At 31.7% G+C, this 16,377-nt stretch overlaps 2 non-coding genes across 2 annotated transcripts; both read left to right on the top strand.

Annotated features, from left to right (window-relative positions):
• The first annotated feature begins 7,154 nt into the window (after positions 1-7,154).
• On the top strand, positions 7,155-7,272 carry LOC146994086 (U5 spliceosomal RNA). The gene has a single exon (XR_015044202.1). It is a non-coding gene; the product is annotated as a U5 spliceosomal RNA (small nuclear RNA).
• A 7,686-nt stretch (positions 7,273-14,958) lies between these two features.
• On the top strand, positions 14,959-15,076 carry LOC146994085 (U5 spliceosomal RNA). Its single transcript, XR_015044201.1, has one exon. It is a non-coding gene; the product is annotated as a U5 spliceosomal RNA (small nuclear RNA).
• The last annotated feature ends 1,301 nt before the right edge of the window (positions 15,077-16,377 follow it).

Genomic DNA, 16,377 nt, shown 5'->3' with positions numbered 1-16,377 from the left:
CTCTTCGGGAACCGTCTAGGCTAAAGAGATACTTTGGCATGTTCTTATAACAGCTAAACTAAACCAGTGGGCGGGGCGTGCGTCACCGACATGTCCGCAAGAAAGAGTAGGGACGATCTGGTTTACTTTAACACTGAAACCTATAACGTTTGTTATCACATAACTGTTTTTAATTATTAAATGTAGTACGTTGTATAGTGATGAGATTATGAAAGTCACAGTTAAAGCACTTTTTACTGCATTTCGCGCATTTTTTTCACGCATAATTCTTGGTAAAACGGTAAAAACTCTAAGCACAAAATTTATGAACCTAATATTGCGTAAAAATTAAGTAAAATTTAATAAGGTTGATAGTACGTGATGCTTTGAAATAAATAACGTAAAATTAAACAAGATCGGATAATTTTTTTAAAAAATTTAATGAACATTTTCAGGAAGTGATTTTCAAAACTATAATAACATTGGAAAACGATCATTTATTTGAATATATCATCATTAAAGTATTAACATTAAAGTGCATTATTTATTTTAGTAATTTATAAAATTCGGAGCATAAAATTTTCTGAGTGTAATGAAGGGGGAAAAAAAAAAGATCAAATCTAGAAGAATCTAGAAGCACTTAGATTTTATATTACGCACAAAAGGAACTGTTTCTTTAACGTTTTGTGCGTTACCTATATTTATTGAATATCATGTTCTTCGCCCGTAAACCACATACATTTGAAAACAGCATATTTTTAGAATTTCCGCACTGGAGATAAAGCTGTTATTTTCCGTACAGCGCTCGCTCTGAACACGTTGTGTTTGTTAATCAAAAATTCGTCAAAGTTTTAAAAAATATGAAATAGATTAAAACAAATTCGAAATTCGACCGTCCAGAGGCCCATGTTGGGGTGGAAGATTACATCATTCAAAATTTGATGGCTCTAGATACCGTCGTTTTTGTCACAGTGCGAGAAACATGCATGTATTCATGCAGATTCTTCTATATTTAATTTCTTTAAATATAACACAGGGCGATAATATTTGGTAACAACAATTTGCAAGAAAACACGACTTTTATAGTGAAACAGAACAAAATGCCGCTTCGAGCTAATAAATTAAATTAACAATAAATAAAAAATCTTATGCAGAACTTTATAGGTAGGCAGAAAAGAATTGAATTGAACAGAATGAACTGGAAATTATTTTTTCTCTAAATGATAGAATTATTTTGAAAGAAATCGTTAAGGCATGGTCTTAAAAAGGACAATCTGCTGCTGATGTCTTGGCTCTGCATTTTCTGACTTTTGAAGAAATGCTGCGTAGGGCCTGATATTAATGTCCTCATCCAGTATTTTATAGGCAAAGATGTCCGAAAGGCAGGCTGACGTATTTCTGATGGCCTAGTAATAAAATTTTGAATTTAGTCTGTGCAGAAACCAGGAGAGGAGCTCAAATTTCAGGTAATCGTGAAGACTTTTATTTCGTACAAAGTTCGGGGCTCCAGTGATAATCCCGAGAATCTTATTTTGTATAATCTGCAGAGACTGGATATCCTTTTAGCTGGCATTTGTCCATCCTTTTAGCTGGCTAAGGAGATAAGACACATGGAGATGTTCTTGCTGCCAACTGGAAACCAAAAATGGTGGAAAACATAGCCTTAATAGGCGTGGCTTAGAAAAAGTAATGCGCATGTGCGAGCTTCTTTAGACAATGACACTGAGTTTAAAGTGCTTGCCTAGGTGCTTTACAATACCTATAAAGGGAAGCTAGTACATGTTGCCAATTTTGATATATAAATAGATAAATTCAGGTAAACTCACTTAGTTTCCTGTGTCTGTTGTTTATTAATACCGAGAAACATTTCATTTGTAAAATTTAATGTTATTTTTCATAGTAATTTTTTAAGTGCCATTCACAAATGATAAAGTTAAATAAATACATTATATTTTTACACTTAAAAACATAATGGACTCCTTCTCATTGCCATGATACAGGGATAAATAGAAGGGCTAGCTCATTCCTTTTTCCGACTCCTCGTCGACGCGAGACTCATGGAGGGGGTGAACTGGAAGTAATCTGACGTGTCTCTGTTGCACCTGCTCTGATTTCGCGCGTTTAAAACTGTAGTTTCATTCAGTTGCGAGACGATTTTCTGGAGGTCGCATATCCCAAATTAATTTTAATCATACCTATTTATTTTCTAATAATGCAAGTATTTAATAATTTGTGTACTATAGTTTTAGTCAGTTTTCCTTTTAAATTCTATGTTTAAAGTATTCTTTATGTAATATGGCTTCTTGTGCTCTAGCAACGTGCCGTAACACTTATAGAAATAGGAGAGGAAGAGATATTGTTTTTCATGCTTTCCCAAAGGACAGTTTGCTTTTGTCGAAAGAATGGATACATAAATGTCGAAGGCAGGATTCTATTAATGTGAAAAACGCAAGAATTTGCAGGGAACATTTTCTGTGCAGTGATTATGAAGATGACTTGAGAAATCGCTTGATTGTATTGCCAAAAAAAAAAAAAAAGAAAAAAAAAAAAAAAGAAAAAAGAAAAGAAAAAAAAAACCTGTTGAAATGCAATACTGCGCCAGAAGTAAATTTATCGTGTGCAGTGAACGAAATAACACCAAGAAATCGGAGACATTTGAAAAGAAAACTAATGCAGAGTGCTTTTGAAAGACTACATGAATTTAGCCTAAAGAAAATTTATTTTGAGGCCGAGAACAAAATTGAAGCCGATGATAATAAATCAAATGTGAATGATTTTGAAATAAAACTTACAAAAGACAATGCCCTATGTGACAATATCCCTGAATGCCCTAAGTGTAAAGATAAACAAGAATGTATTCATAATTTGAAGAACAAAATAATATCCTTAGAAAATTCTAATAAAATATTGAAAAATAGAGAAAAGAAAAAATTTAGAACGTTTGCTCAGCGACAAAGAAGGTGGACGACATCTAGAAAGAAATTTGTATCGGAAATTCAGAAATTAAAATCCCGAACAGCAAAATTTAGGGGAAAAAAAAAAAAAAAAAAAAAAAAAAAAAAAAAAAAAAAACAGAAAAGATCACAGAATTTGGAAAAATGTCTAAAGCATATTTTTACAAAGACGGAGATTAACGCATTGCTAGAGAAGAAGGAAAAGATCATGTGGACTAGTGAAGATATTTCACGTTGCATTGTCATAAGAGCTCTGTCATCTAAAAGCTACGATTTTTGGAAAGAAAAAATGGGAATTCCTTTATCTAGCACTAGCACATTAAATGTGCGCTAAATTTTCATGTAGTTCAGGAATTCAGAGTGATGTTCTTGCTGTAATGAAGGAAAGATGCGAATATTTGAATTCTGTAGAAAAAATTTGCGTTCTCAGTTTCGACGAATAGCACGTAGATTCTAAACTGTGCTATGACTCTAAACTGGACCAAATTCTCGGTCCTTTTCAAAAAGTGCAGTTTGTTTTAATCAGAGGTCTCATTTCGCGGTGGAAACAACCAATATTGTTTGATTTTAACACTCCAATGAAGAAAGAATTTCTTTTTTCACTCATAAGACATATTCAATAATCTGGAGTAGAAGTGAAAGCAACCGTGTCTGATTAAGGAGGATCTAGTAATTTGCGGAAAGAGTTACAGATTTCGATTAATAGTTCTCAGTTTCCAAATCCAGTATTGCAAACGAAAAAAATATGGGTTTTTGCAGATTTAGCGCACCCGCCGCAATTTACTGAGAAACCACTTTTTAGATAAAGGACTTATTTTAGAAAATGGAACTGTTTTAAAATGGTGATATTATTAAAGAGGTTTTAAATAAAGATTCAGGAAAAATTAAATTGCGTCATAAGCTAAAACCAAATTATTTAATGGTCAAGGGAAACGAGAGACAAAAGGTCGCTCCAGCGAAAACATTATTTTCAAGAACTACCGCAAAAGGTGTACTCCACTCACAGGAAATAAAAAGCATCCGACTTTTTTGAGTTAATCGACAAATTTTTCGATATTATGAATAGTGCCAAACCATACCCTCCTTCAGATAATACTTAAAGCAGCATTTGGATTAAATGAACATCATGAAAAAAAAATTCAAGTTTTGGAATTACTGAAGAAATTCATTGGTTGATTAAGAGTTGAGGGAAAAGCCAACTTACTGCCTTTCCAAAAAGGAATAATAATTTCAATAAATTCTCTTTTTGGCCTACACCAGGATTTGAAATCATCGTATGACGCTAAATGTATTTAAACTCTAGCTTAACTCAGGGTTCACTTGAAAGTCTCTTTATTCAGATTCGTAGGCTTGGTAGGTTTAATGACCATCCATCACCTAGTGAAGTTATACGCCGCTTAAAGCCATTAATACTCGCTAATAAGCTGCCAAATTTGTCTTCAAAAGTATCCATGGCTAAAGAAAGCAGAAATATTGATTCATATTTAACATCAGAAATACTTGAAAGGGCTTTCAATACTGAGGAGAAAGATGCTTTTCCATTAAATGCTATTGATGATTTGGATTTGGATTTCATAGAGGAACCATCTATGGCTTGGGAATTAGAATTGAATTCCGACAGACAATTTTCGACCCCCGAAAAAGAAGCATTAATATATGTTGCAGGTTATATTGCCTATCGTGTGCGAGATAAAGACCCATCATTGGGAACAATATCTAAAAATAGTGCTCCTGAACCAATATTTAATTCAGAATTGATTAAATTATTGTCCTTAGGAAGTTCGACTACACCTTCTCATTCAAGGATGAATACAGTTTATGAGTTCGAAAACATATTTTGTGCAGTTCATGGTACAACTTAGTATAAATGGAAGCATGTAATTGGCTCTTTAATTAATAAACTGGAGAAACATTATCCTGAAGTTAACAGAGAAGCAATTCGTTTATTTTGCAGAGTGCGAACGTTTATTAGAATATGTTTCTTAAATAGAAATGCATATGTTTTTTCCCAAAGCAAAGCAACACAAAAGGTAAAAAAATGGATTGCTTCGAATGTGACAGCCAATAAATAATGTTTCAACAACTTGTAGTTGCATTGCGACTGTACAAGTAAGTATATATAATATGTTTTGATTTGTATTTCTAAATGACATTTTAGAAGTTAATAGCGTAAAGCATATTTCAGATGAGAACTAATTCTGTTAAGTTATTGTTACAGTTATTTTTATTGTATTCTCTGTTATTATTGATTCGATTTTGTGCTAGCTTAGCATTCCAGACAATATATATATATATAAAGTATAACATTAAAGTAATAATGGCATAAGAAGACCTGTCCCCTTAACTCCCACTTCTGAAAAATTAAATAATTTTTTTAGGTACTGTGAGTAAAGTTGTTTTGTCTAAATTAAGATAAGAACCTTACATGTATTTATTTAAATGAAATATTGATGTAAGCCTAAGTTACAAAATTAATAATATTAATATAAATTTGTTATTAATTAATTTATTAATATAAAGAATATATATATTGAATCGTGAGAAAAATATGCGAATGTAAAATTTACAATTACGCTGAAATTCAAACTTAGATTAGCAGAAATTTTGCCATATATAACCATACATGTTTAAAACTGTGCCAATTTAAGGTTGTTTATTGATTAATTTTAAATAGCTGTTATTATAGTTATCTTAGAAGCAGTAGTACAGTTCTCTTAGTTAACATGCAGATAAAAGAAATGATTAGAAACAAACAGGCATTTAAAGAAAAAAAGAAAAAAAAAAAAGATCCCTGCAAATTAAAAAAAAAAAAAACTTTATGCTAAGAGTAGCGGATTTTATCTATTATTTTAAAATGGAATAAGTACTATTAAATTTTTTAATGTTCAATATAGAATGCATACTGCAGTAACATTGTCTCTTCCAAATTATAGTTATCTTTCACACACAGCTAATTTTAAACGCTGGTTCTTCAAATTTAAAACGCTAATTTCTATGTTGTCAATTGCATCTTTGCTCAGTGGCATCATTGCTACGTCATCATTCCCCACTGTCTGTTTCAAGGGGAAAAGCTCTCTCCCTTCTCTTTTAAGTCCTGGGAACTGTAGTTTCAACTCTAGATGCTCCGCACTTATTTCCCGCCTTGTATTAGAAATGGGTGTACCGTCCCCCCTGCACAGTTCCAATTTGCTTTTTGACTTGAAAATAATCTATTTTTCTGGGCTCAGTTCTAGTTATTTCACTCTGCAGGCGATGGCCTGATTAACTGGTAAAAGTACATTTGATGAAGAAAATGAGCTTCCTTCAATCACTAAAAATGTTTCCAACTCAGAGCCCTGGAAGGTGTATCTTTTATGCATCCAATTAGAGGATGCGATCTAATTTTTCACTACTTTTTTTATTGATAACAGAATTTGTAGAACATGCATTCGCATTTTCATAAGATTCGCACATAGAAACTTTACAGGCAAGCAAAAAAGAATTGAATTGAGCAAAATGAACTGGATTTTTTTCTTTTTCTCTGAATGATAGAATTTGAAAAATATCGTTAAGGCGTGGTCAGGTACCAAAAACTGGTACGAAAACTTCCAAAACTGGTGACAAAAATTGGTACGAAATTTTATCGAATTAATCATTCTGTTTAGGTGATATTTGCCAACATATAGGAAAAAAGATAGTGTCATATAAAAAAAGTTATTCTAAAAACGTTTATTCCGTAAATAAGATGCATAACATACGCCATTTATTAATTATACTTAATATAGAGTTGTAAAAACATCCGATGGTTTAAATAATAGTATGTCAGGCCTTACCAGATTTCAGTCAGCTTATAAAAAATGTAAGTTACTATGTTAATTGAAATTTACTATGTAAAAGTAAGTTAAGAAATTTATGAAAAATTCTTATGCTAAGGTTCTAGACGAGATTATGCTTCGAATATAAAATTGTCATTTGTCACCAACAGCAACTGCATTAATTTAAATTAAACAAATAACAAATTCCCGTCTGATTTTAGTAACATCCGTAAATAAATAAATTCAAACTAAAAAATGCAATACTTTTAAGATTAATAAGTGAGATTAATTAATTCTTGACTGTTTATTTGAAGAAATGGTTCTAAGAATGATTAATCTCAAACAAAAACTAATATTTATAGTCACTATCTACCAGTTTTTGTACTGACAGAAGTAAATTTTAGATGTTTTTCAAACTTTTTTTGTTATGTCTGGTTTCCCTTCATCACTCGAGTTAATCTTTCGTCTTTTACTAAAGATTACCGTGGAGAGGAACATTATAATGAGCTTGAAAGTATTTTTGGAATCCCGCTTTGTGGTGGGATGTAGTTAAAGAAAAGAACCCAACATGTGTAGTAAGTGATTACGCGTTGAGTAAAATGCCATTTTCGGCCTATTGCGCACATGATTAGTATTATGTGAATATATGTTGGGATTTCTTTGAATTGAGAAATGATTTCCTGTAAAGTGAAATCGCATCCTAGCAAAATAAAATCCATAAACATGAATTTCGCTAAGTAAATTCAAGGAAGTGATAGCAAAGAATCTGTAGGGAGTTAAGTATATGAGAATAATCGAGTAGAATCTGAAACAAACACATAAAATTATTGCAAGGTGATAGAATAAAATAGTTCTTTAAAAGAAAGGAATTTGATAGTAAGCACTTTAGATTAAAAGGAGAAATAAAAATATAATTTAAATGGAATTAGATGACAAATTGAAATCAAAATACTGAGAAAAATTTATTAACTAGTGTTTTAAGAAATAGAATAAAATTAATGAACGTATAATTAATAAAAATTATTCCCGAGCATTCAGCGCAAGTGAAGTAAGGAAGGGCCACACCTGGCCTTCGCGGCGCACTCTTCGGGAACCGTCTAGGCTAAAGAGATACTTTGGCATGTTCTTATAACAGCTAAACTAAACCAGTGGGCGGGGCGTGCGTCACCGACATGTCCGCAAGAAAGAGTAGGGACGATCTGGTTTACTTTAACACTGAAACCTATAACGTTTGTTATCACATAACTGTTTTTAATTATTAAATGTAGTACGTTGTATAGTGATGAGATTATGAAAGTCACAGTTAAAGCACTTTTTACTGCATTTCGCGCATTTTTTTCACGCATAATTCTTGGTAAAACGGTAAAAACTCTAAGCACAAAATTTATGAACCTAATATTGCGTAAAAATTAAGTAAAATTTAATAAGGTTGATAGTACGTGATGCTTTGAAATAAATAACGTAAAATTAAACAAGATCGGATAATTTTTTTAAAAAATTTAATGAACATTTTCAGGAAGTGATTTTCAAAACTATAATAACATTGGAAAACGATCATTTATTTGAATATATCATCATTAAAGTATTAACATTAAAGTGCATTATTTATTTTAGTAATTTATAAAATTCGGAGCATAAAATTTTCTGAGTGTAATGAAGGGGGAAAAAAAAAAGATCAAATCTAGAAGAATCTAGAAGCACTTAGATTTTATATTACGCACAAAAGGAACTGTTTCTTTAACGTTTTGTGCGTTACCTATATTTATTGAATATCATGTTCTTCGCCCGTAAACCACATACATTTGAAAACAGCATATTTTTAGAATTTCCGCACTGGAGATAAAGCTGTTATTTTCCGTACAGCGCTCGCTCTGAACACGTTGTGTTTGTTAATCAAAAATTCGTCAAAGTTTTAAAAAATATGAAATAGATTAAAACAAATTCGAAATTCGACCGTCCAGAGGCCCATGTTGGGGTGGAAGATTACATCATTCAAAATTTGATGGCTCTAGATACCGTCGTTTTTGTCACAGTGCGAGAAACATGCATGTATTCATGCAGATTCTTCTATATTTAATTTCTTTAAATATAACACAGGGCGATAATATTTGGTAACAACAATTTGCAAGAAAACACGACTTTTATAGTGAAACAGAACAAAATGCCGCTTCGAGCTAATAAATTAAATTAACAATAAATAAAAAATCTTATGCAGAACTTTATAGGTAGGCAGAAAAGAATTGAATTGAACAGAATGAACTGGAAATTATTTTTTCTCTAAATGATAGAATTATTTTGAAAGAAATCGTTAAGGCATGGTCTTAAAAAGGACAATCTGCTGCTGATGTCTTGGCTCTGCATTTTCTGACTTTTGAAGAAATGCTGCGTAGGGCCTGATATTAATGTCCTCATCCAGTATTTTATAGGCAAAGATGTCCGAAAGGCAGGCTGACGTATTTCTGATGGCCTAGTAATAAAATTTTGAATTTAGTCTGTGCAGAAACCAGGAGAGGAGCTCAAATTTCAGGTAATCGTGAAGACTTTTATTTCGTACAAAGTTCGGGGCTCCAGTGATAATCCCGAGAATCTTATTTTGTATAATCTGCAGAGACTGGATATCCTTTTAGCTGGCATTTGTCCATCCTTTTAGCTGGCTAAGGAGATAAGACACATGGAGATGTTCTTGCTGCCAACTGGAAACCAAAAATGGTGGAAAACATAGCCTTAATAGGCGTGGCTTAGAAAAAGTAATGCGCATGTGCGAGCTTCTTTAGACAATGACACTGAGTTTAAAGTGCTTGCCTAGGTGCTTTACAATACCTATAAAGGGAAGCTAGTACATGTTGCCAATTTTGATATATAAATAGATAAATTCAGGTAAACTCACTTAGTTTCCTGTGTCTGTTGTTTATTAATACCGAGAAACATTTCATTTGTAAAATTTAATGTTATTTTTCATAGTAATTTTTTAAGTGCCATTCACAAATGATAAAGTTAAATAAATACATTATATTTTTACACTTAAAAACATAATGGACTCCTTCTCATTGCCATGATACAGGGATAAATAGAAGGGCTAGCTCATTCCTTTTTCCGACTCCTCGTCGACGCGAGACTCATGGAGGGGGTGAACTGGAAGTAATCTGACGTGTCTCTGTTGCACCTGCTCTGATTTCGCGCGTTTAAAACTGTAGTTTCATTCAGTTGCGAGACGATTTTCTGGAGGTCGCATATCCCAAATTAATTTTAATCATACCTATTTATTTTCTAATAATGCAAGTATTTAATAATTTGTGTACTATAGTTTTAGTCAGTTTTCCTTTTAAATTCTATGTTTAAAGTATTCTTTATGTAATATGGCTTCTTGTGCTCTAGCAACGTGCCGTAACACTTATAGAAATAGGAGAGGAAGAGATATTGTTTTTCATGCTTTCCCAAAGGACAGTTTGCTTTTGTCGAAAGAATGGATACATAAATGTCGAAGGCAGGATTCTATTAATGTGAAAAACGCAAGAATTTGCAGGGAACATTTTCTGTGCAGTGATTATGAAGATGACTTGAGAAATCGCTTGATTGTATTGCCAAAAAAAAAAAAAAGAAAAAAAAAAAAAGAAAAAAAGAAAAGAAAAAAAAAACCTGTTGAAATGCAATACTGCGCCAGAAGTAAATTTATCGTGTGCAGTGAACGAAATAACACCAAGAAATCGGAGACATTTGAAAAGAAAACTAATGCAGAGTGCTTTTGAAAGACTACATGAATTTAGCCTAAAGAAAATTTATTTTGAGGCCGAGAACAAAATTGAAGCCGATGATAATAAATCAAATGTGAATGATTTTGAAATAAAACTTACAAAAGACAATGCCCTATGTGACAATATCCCTGAATGCCCTAAGTGTAAAGATAAACAAGAATGTATTCATAATTTGAAGAACAAAATAATATCCTTAGAAAATTCTAATAAAATATTGAAAAATAGAGAAAAGAAAAAATTTAGAACGTTTGCTCAGCGACAAAGAAGGTGGACGACATCTAGAAAGAAATTTGTATCGGAAATTCAGAAATTAAAATCCCGAACAGCAAAATTTAGGGAAAAAAAAAAAAAAAAAAAAAAAAAAAAAAAAAAAAAAACAGAAAAGATCACAGAATTTGGAAAAATGTCTAAAGCATATTTTTACAAAGACGGAGATTAACGCATTGCTAGAGAAGAAGGAAAAGATCATGTGGACTAGTGAAGATATTTCACGTTGCATTGTCATAAGAGCTCTGTCATCTAAAAGCTACGATTTTTGGAAAGAAAAAATGGGAATTCCTTTATCTAGCACTAGCACATTAAATGTGCGCTAAATTTTCATGTAGTTCAGGAATTCAGAGTGATGTTCTTGCTGTAATGAAGGAAAGATGCGAATATTTGAATTCTGTAGAAAAAATTTGCGTTCTCAGTTTCGACGAATAGCACGTAGATTCTAAACTGTGCTATGACTCTAAACTGGACCAAATTCTCGGTCCTTTTCAAAAAGTGCAGTTTGTTTTAATCAGAGGTCTCATTTCGCGGTGGAAACAACCAATATTGTTTGATTTTAACACTCCAATGAAGAAAGAATTTCTTTTTTCACTCATAAGACATATTCAATAATCTGGAGTAGAAGTGAAAGCAACCGTGTCTGATTAAGGAGGATCTAGTAATTTGCGGAAAGAGTTACAGATTTCGATTAATAGTTCTCAGTTTCCAAATCCAGTATTGCAAACGAAAAAAATATGGGTTTTTGCAGATTTAGCGCACCCGCCGCAATTTACTGAGAAACCACTTTTTAGATAAAGGACTTATTTTAGAAAATGGAACTGTTTTAAAATGGTGATATTATTAAAGAGGTTTTAAATAAAGATTCAGGAAAAATTAAATTGCGTCATAAGCTAAAACCAAATTATTTAATGGTCAAGGGAAACGAGAGACAAAAGGTCGCTCCAGCGAAAACATTATTTTCAAGAACTACCGCAAAAGGTGTACTCCACTCACAGGAAATAAAAAGCATCCGACTTTTTTGAGTTAATCGACAAATTTTTCGATATTATGAATAGTGCCAAACCATACCCTCCTTCAGATAATACTTAAAGCAGCATTTGGATTAAATGAACATCATGAAAAAAAAATTCAAGTTTTGGAATTACTGAAGAAATTCATTGGTTGATTAAGAGTTCAGGGAAAAGCCAACTTACTGCCTTTCCAAAAAGGAATAATAATTTCAATAAATTCTCTTTTTGGCCTACACCAGGATTTGAAATCATCGTATGACGCTAAATGTATTTAAACTCTAGCTTAACTCAGGGTTCACTTGAAAGTCTCTTTATTCAGATTCGTAGGCTTGGTAGGTTTAATGACCATCCATCACCTAGTGAAGTTATACGCCGCTTAAAGCCATTAATACTCGCTAATAAGCTGCCAAATTTGTCTTCAAAAGTATCCATGGCTAAAGAAAGCAGAAATATTGATTCATATTTAACATCAGAAATACTTGAAAGGGCTTTCAATACTGAGGAGAAAGATGCTTTTCCATTAAATGCTATTGATGATTTGGATTTGGATTTCATAGAGGAACCATCTATGGCTTGGGAATTAGAATTGAATTCCGACAGACAATTTTCGACCCCCGAAAAAGAAGCATTAATATATGTTGCAGGTTATATTGCCTATCGTGTGCGAGATAAAGACCCATCATTGGGAACAATATCTAAAAATAGTGCTCCTGAACCAATATTTAATTCAGAATTGATTAAATTATTGTCCTTAGGAAGTTCGACTACACCTTCTCATTCAAGGATGAATACAGTTTATGAGTTCGAAAACATATTTTGTGCAGTTCATGGTACAACTTAGTATAAATGGAAGCATGTAATTGGCTCTTTAATTAATAAACTGGAGAAACATTATCCTGAAGTTAACAGAGAAGCAATTCGTTTATTTTGCAGAGTGCGAACGTTTATTAGAATATGTTTCTTAAATAGAAATGCATATGTTTTTTCCCAAAGCAAAGCAACACAAAAGGTAAAAAAATGGATTGCTTCGAATGTGACAGCCAATAAATAATGTTTCAACAACTTGTAGTTGCATTGCGACTGTACAAGTAAGTATATATAATATGTTTTGATTTGTATTTCTAAATGACATTTTAGAAGTTAATAGCGTAAAGCATATTTCAGATGAGAACTAATTCTGTTAAGTTATTGTTACAGTTATTTTTATTGTATTCTCTGTTATTATTGATTCGATTTTGTGCTAGCTTAGCATTCCAGACAATATATATATATATAAAGTATAACATTAAAGTAATAATGGCATAAGAAGACCTGTCCCCTTAACTCCCACTTCTGAAAAATTAAATAATTTTTTTAGGTACTGTGAGTAAAGTTGTTTTGTCTAAATTAAGATAAGAACCTTACATGTATTTATTTAAATGAAATATTGATGTAAGCCTAAGTTACAAAATTAATAATATTAATATAAATTTGTTATTAATTAATTTATTAATATAAAGAATATATATATTGAATCGTGAGAAAAATATGCGAATGTAAAATTTACAATTACGCTGAAATTCAAACTTAGATTAGCAGAAATTTTGCCATATATAACCATACATGTTTAAAACTGTGCCAATTTAAGGTTGTTTATTGATTAATTTTAAATAGCTGTTATTATAGTTATCTTAGAAGCAGTAGTACAGTTCTCTTAGTTAACATGCAGATAAAAGAAATGATTAGAAACAAACAGGCATTTAAAGAAAAAAAGAAAAAAAAAAAGATCCCTGCAAATTAAAAAAAAAAAAAACTTTATGCTAAGAGTAGCGGATTTTATCTATTATTTTAAAATGGAATAAGTACTATTAAATTTTTTAATGTTCAATATAGAATGCATACTGCAGTAACATTGTCTCTTCCAAATTATAGTTATCTTTCACACACAGCTAATTTTAAACGCTGGTTCTTCAAATTTAAAACGCTAATTTCTATGTTGTCAATTGCATCTTTGCTCAGTGGCATCATTGCTACGTCATCATTCCCCACTGTCTGTTTCAAGGGGAAAAGCTCTCTCCCTTCTCTTTTAAGTCCTGGGAACTGTAGTTTCAACTCTAGATGCTCCGCACTTATTTCCCGCCTTGTATTAGAAATGGGTGTACCGTCCCCCCTGCACAGTTCCAATTTGCTTTTTGACTTGAAAATAATCTATTTTTCTGGGCTCAGTTCTAGTTATTTCACTCTGCAGGCGATGGCCTGATTAACTGGTAAAAGTACATTTGATGAAGAAAATGAGCTTCCTTCAATCACTAAAAATGTTTCCAACTCAGAGCCCTGGAAGGTGTATCTTTTATGCATCCAATTAGAGGATGCGATCTAATTTTTCACTACTTTTTTTATTGATAACAGAATTTGTAGAACATGCATTCGCATTTTCATAAGATTCGCACATAGAAACTTTACAGGCAAGCAAAAAAGAATTGAATTGAGCAAAATGAACTGGATTTTTTTCTTTTTCTCTGAATGATAGAATTTGAAAAATATCGTTAAGGCGTGGTCAGGTACCAAAAACTGGTACGAAAACTTCCAAAACTGGTGACAAAAATTGGTACGAAATTTTATCGAATTAATCATTCTGTTTAGGTGATATTTGCCAACATATAGGAAAAAAGATAGTGTCATATAAAAAAAGTTATTCTAAAAACGTTTATTCCGTAAATAAGATGCATAACATACGCCATTTATTAATTATACTTAATATAGAGTTGTAAAAACATCCGATGGTTTAAATAATAGTATGTCAGGCCTTACCAGATTTCAGTCAGCTTATAAAAAATGTAAGTTACTATGTTAATTGAAATTTACTATGTAAAAGTAAGTTAAGAAATTTATGAAAAATTCTTATGCTAAGGTTCTAGACGAGATTATGCTTCGAATATAAAATTGTCATTTGTCACCAACAGCAACTGCATTAATTTAAATTAAACAAATAACAAATTCCCGTCTGATTTTAGTAACATCCGTAAATAAATAAATTCAAACTAAAAAATGCAATACTTTTAAGATTAATAAGTGAGATTAATTAATTCTTGACTGTTTATTTGAAGAAATGGTTCTAAGAATGATTAATCTCAAACAAAAACTAATATTTATAGTCACTATCTACCAGTTTTTGTACTGACAGAAGTAAATTTTAGATGTTTTTCAAACTTTTTTTGTTATGTCTGGTTTCCCTTCATCACTCGAGTTAATCTTTCGTCTTTTACTAAAGATTACCGTGGAGAGGAACATTATAATGAGCTTGAAAGTATTTTTGGAATCCCGCTTTGTGGTGGGATGTAGTTAAAGAAAAGAACCCAACATGTGTAGTAAGTGATTACGCGTTGAGTAAAATGCCATTTTCGGCCTATTGCGCACATGATTAGTATTATGTGAATATATGTTGGGATTTCTTTGAATTGAGAAATGATTTCCTGTAAAGTGAAATCGCATCCTAGCAAAATAAAATCCATAAACATGAATTTCGCTAAGTAAATTCAAGGAAGTGATAGCAAAGAATCTGTAGGGAGTTAAGTATATGAGAATAATCGAGTAGAATCTGAAACAAACACATAAAATTATTGCAAGGTGATAGAATAAAATAGTTCTTTAAAAGAAAGGAATTTGATAGTAAGCACTTTAGATTAAAAGGAGAAATAAAAATATAATTTAAATGGAATTAGATGACAAATTGAAATCAAAATACTGAGAAAAATTTATTAACTAGTGTTTTAAGAAATAGAATAAAATTAATGAACGTATAATTAATAAAAATTATTCCCGAGCATTCAGCGCAAGTGAAGTAAGGAAGGGCCACACCTGGCCTTCGCGGCGCACTCTTCGGGAACCGTCTAGGCTAAAGAGATACTTTGGCATGTTCTTATAACAGCTAAACTAAACCAGTGGGCGGGGCGTGCGTCACCGACATGTCCGCAAGAAAGAGTAGGGACGATCTGGTTTACTTTAACACTGAAACCTATAACGTTTGTTATCACATAACTGTTTTTAATTATTAAATGTAGTACGTTGTATAGTGATGAGATTATGAAAGTCACAGTTAAAGCACTTTTTACTGCATTTCGCGCATTTTTTTCACGCATAATTCTTGGTAAAACGGTAAAAACTCTAAGCACAAAATTTATGAACCTAATATTGCGTAAAAATTAAGTAAAATTTAATAAGGTTGATAGTACGTGATGCTTTGAAATAAATAACGTAAAATTAAACAAGATCGGATAATTTTTTTAAAAAATTTAATGAACATTTTCAGGAAGTGATTTTCAAAACTATAATAACATTGGAAAACGATCATTTATTTGAATATATCATCATTAAAGTATTAACATTAAAGTGCATTATTTATTTTAATAATTTATAAAATTCGGAGCATAAAATTTTCTGAGTGTAATGAAGGGGGAAAAAAAAAAGATCAAATCTAGAAGAATCTAGAAGCACTTAGATTTTATATTACGCACAAAAGGAACTGTTTCTTTAACGTTTTGTGCGTTACCTATATTTATTGAATATCATGTTCTTCGCCCGTAAACCACATACATTTGAAAACAGCATATTTTTAGAATTTCCGCACTGGAGATAAAGC

The sequence above is a fragment of the Stegodyphus dumicola genome, chromosome 11 (assembly GCF_044657685.1).
Source record: "Stegodyphus dumicola isolate Sdum_Otavi_A_Nest chromosome 11, ASM4465768v1".
Lineage (NCBI taxonomy): Eukaryota > Metazoa > Arthropoda > Arachnida > Araneae > Eresidae > Stegodyphus > Stegodyphus dumicola.
This window is presented reverse-complemented; position numbering and strand designations above follow the sequence as displayed.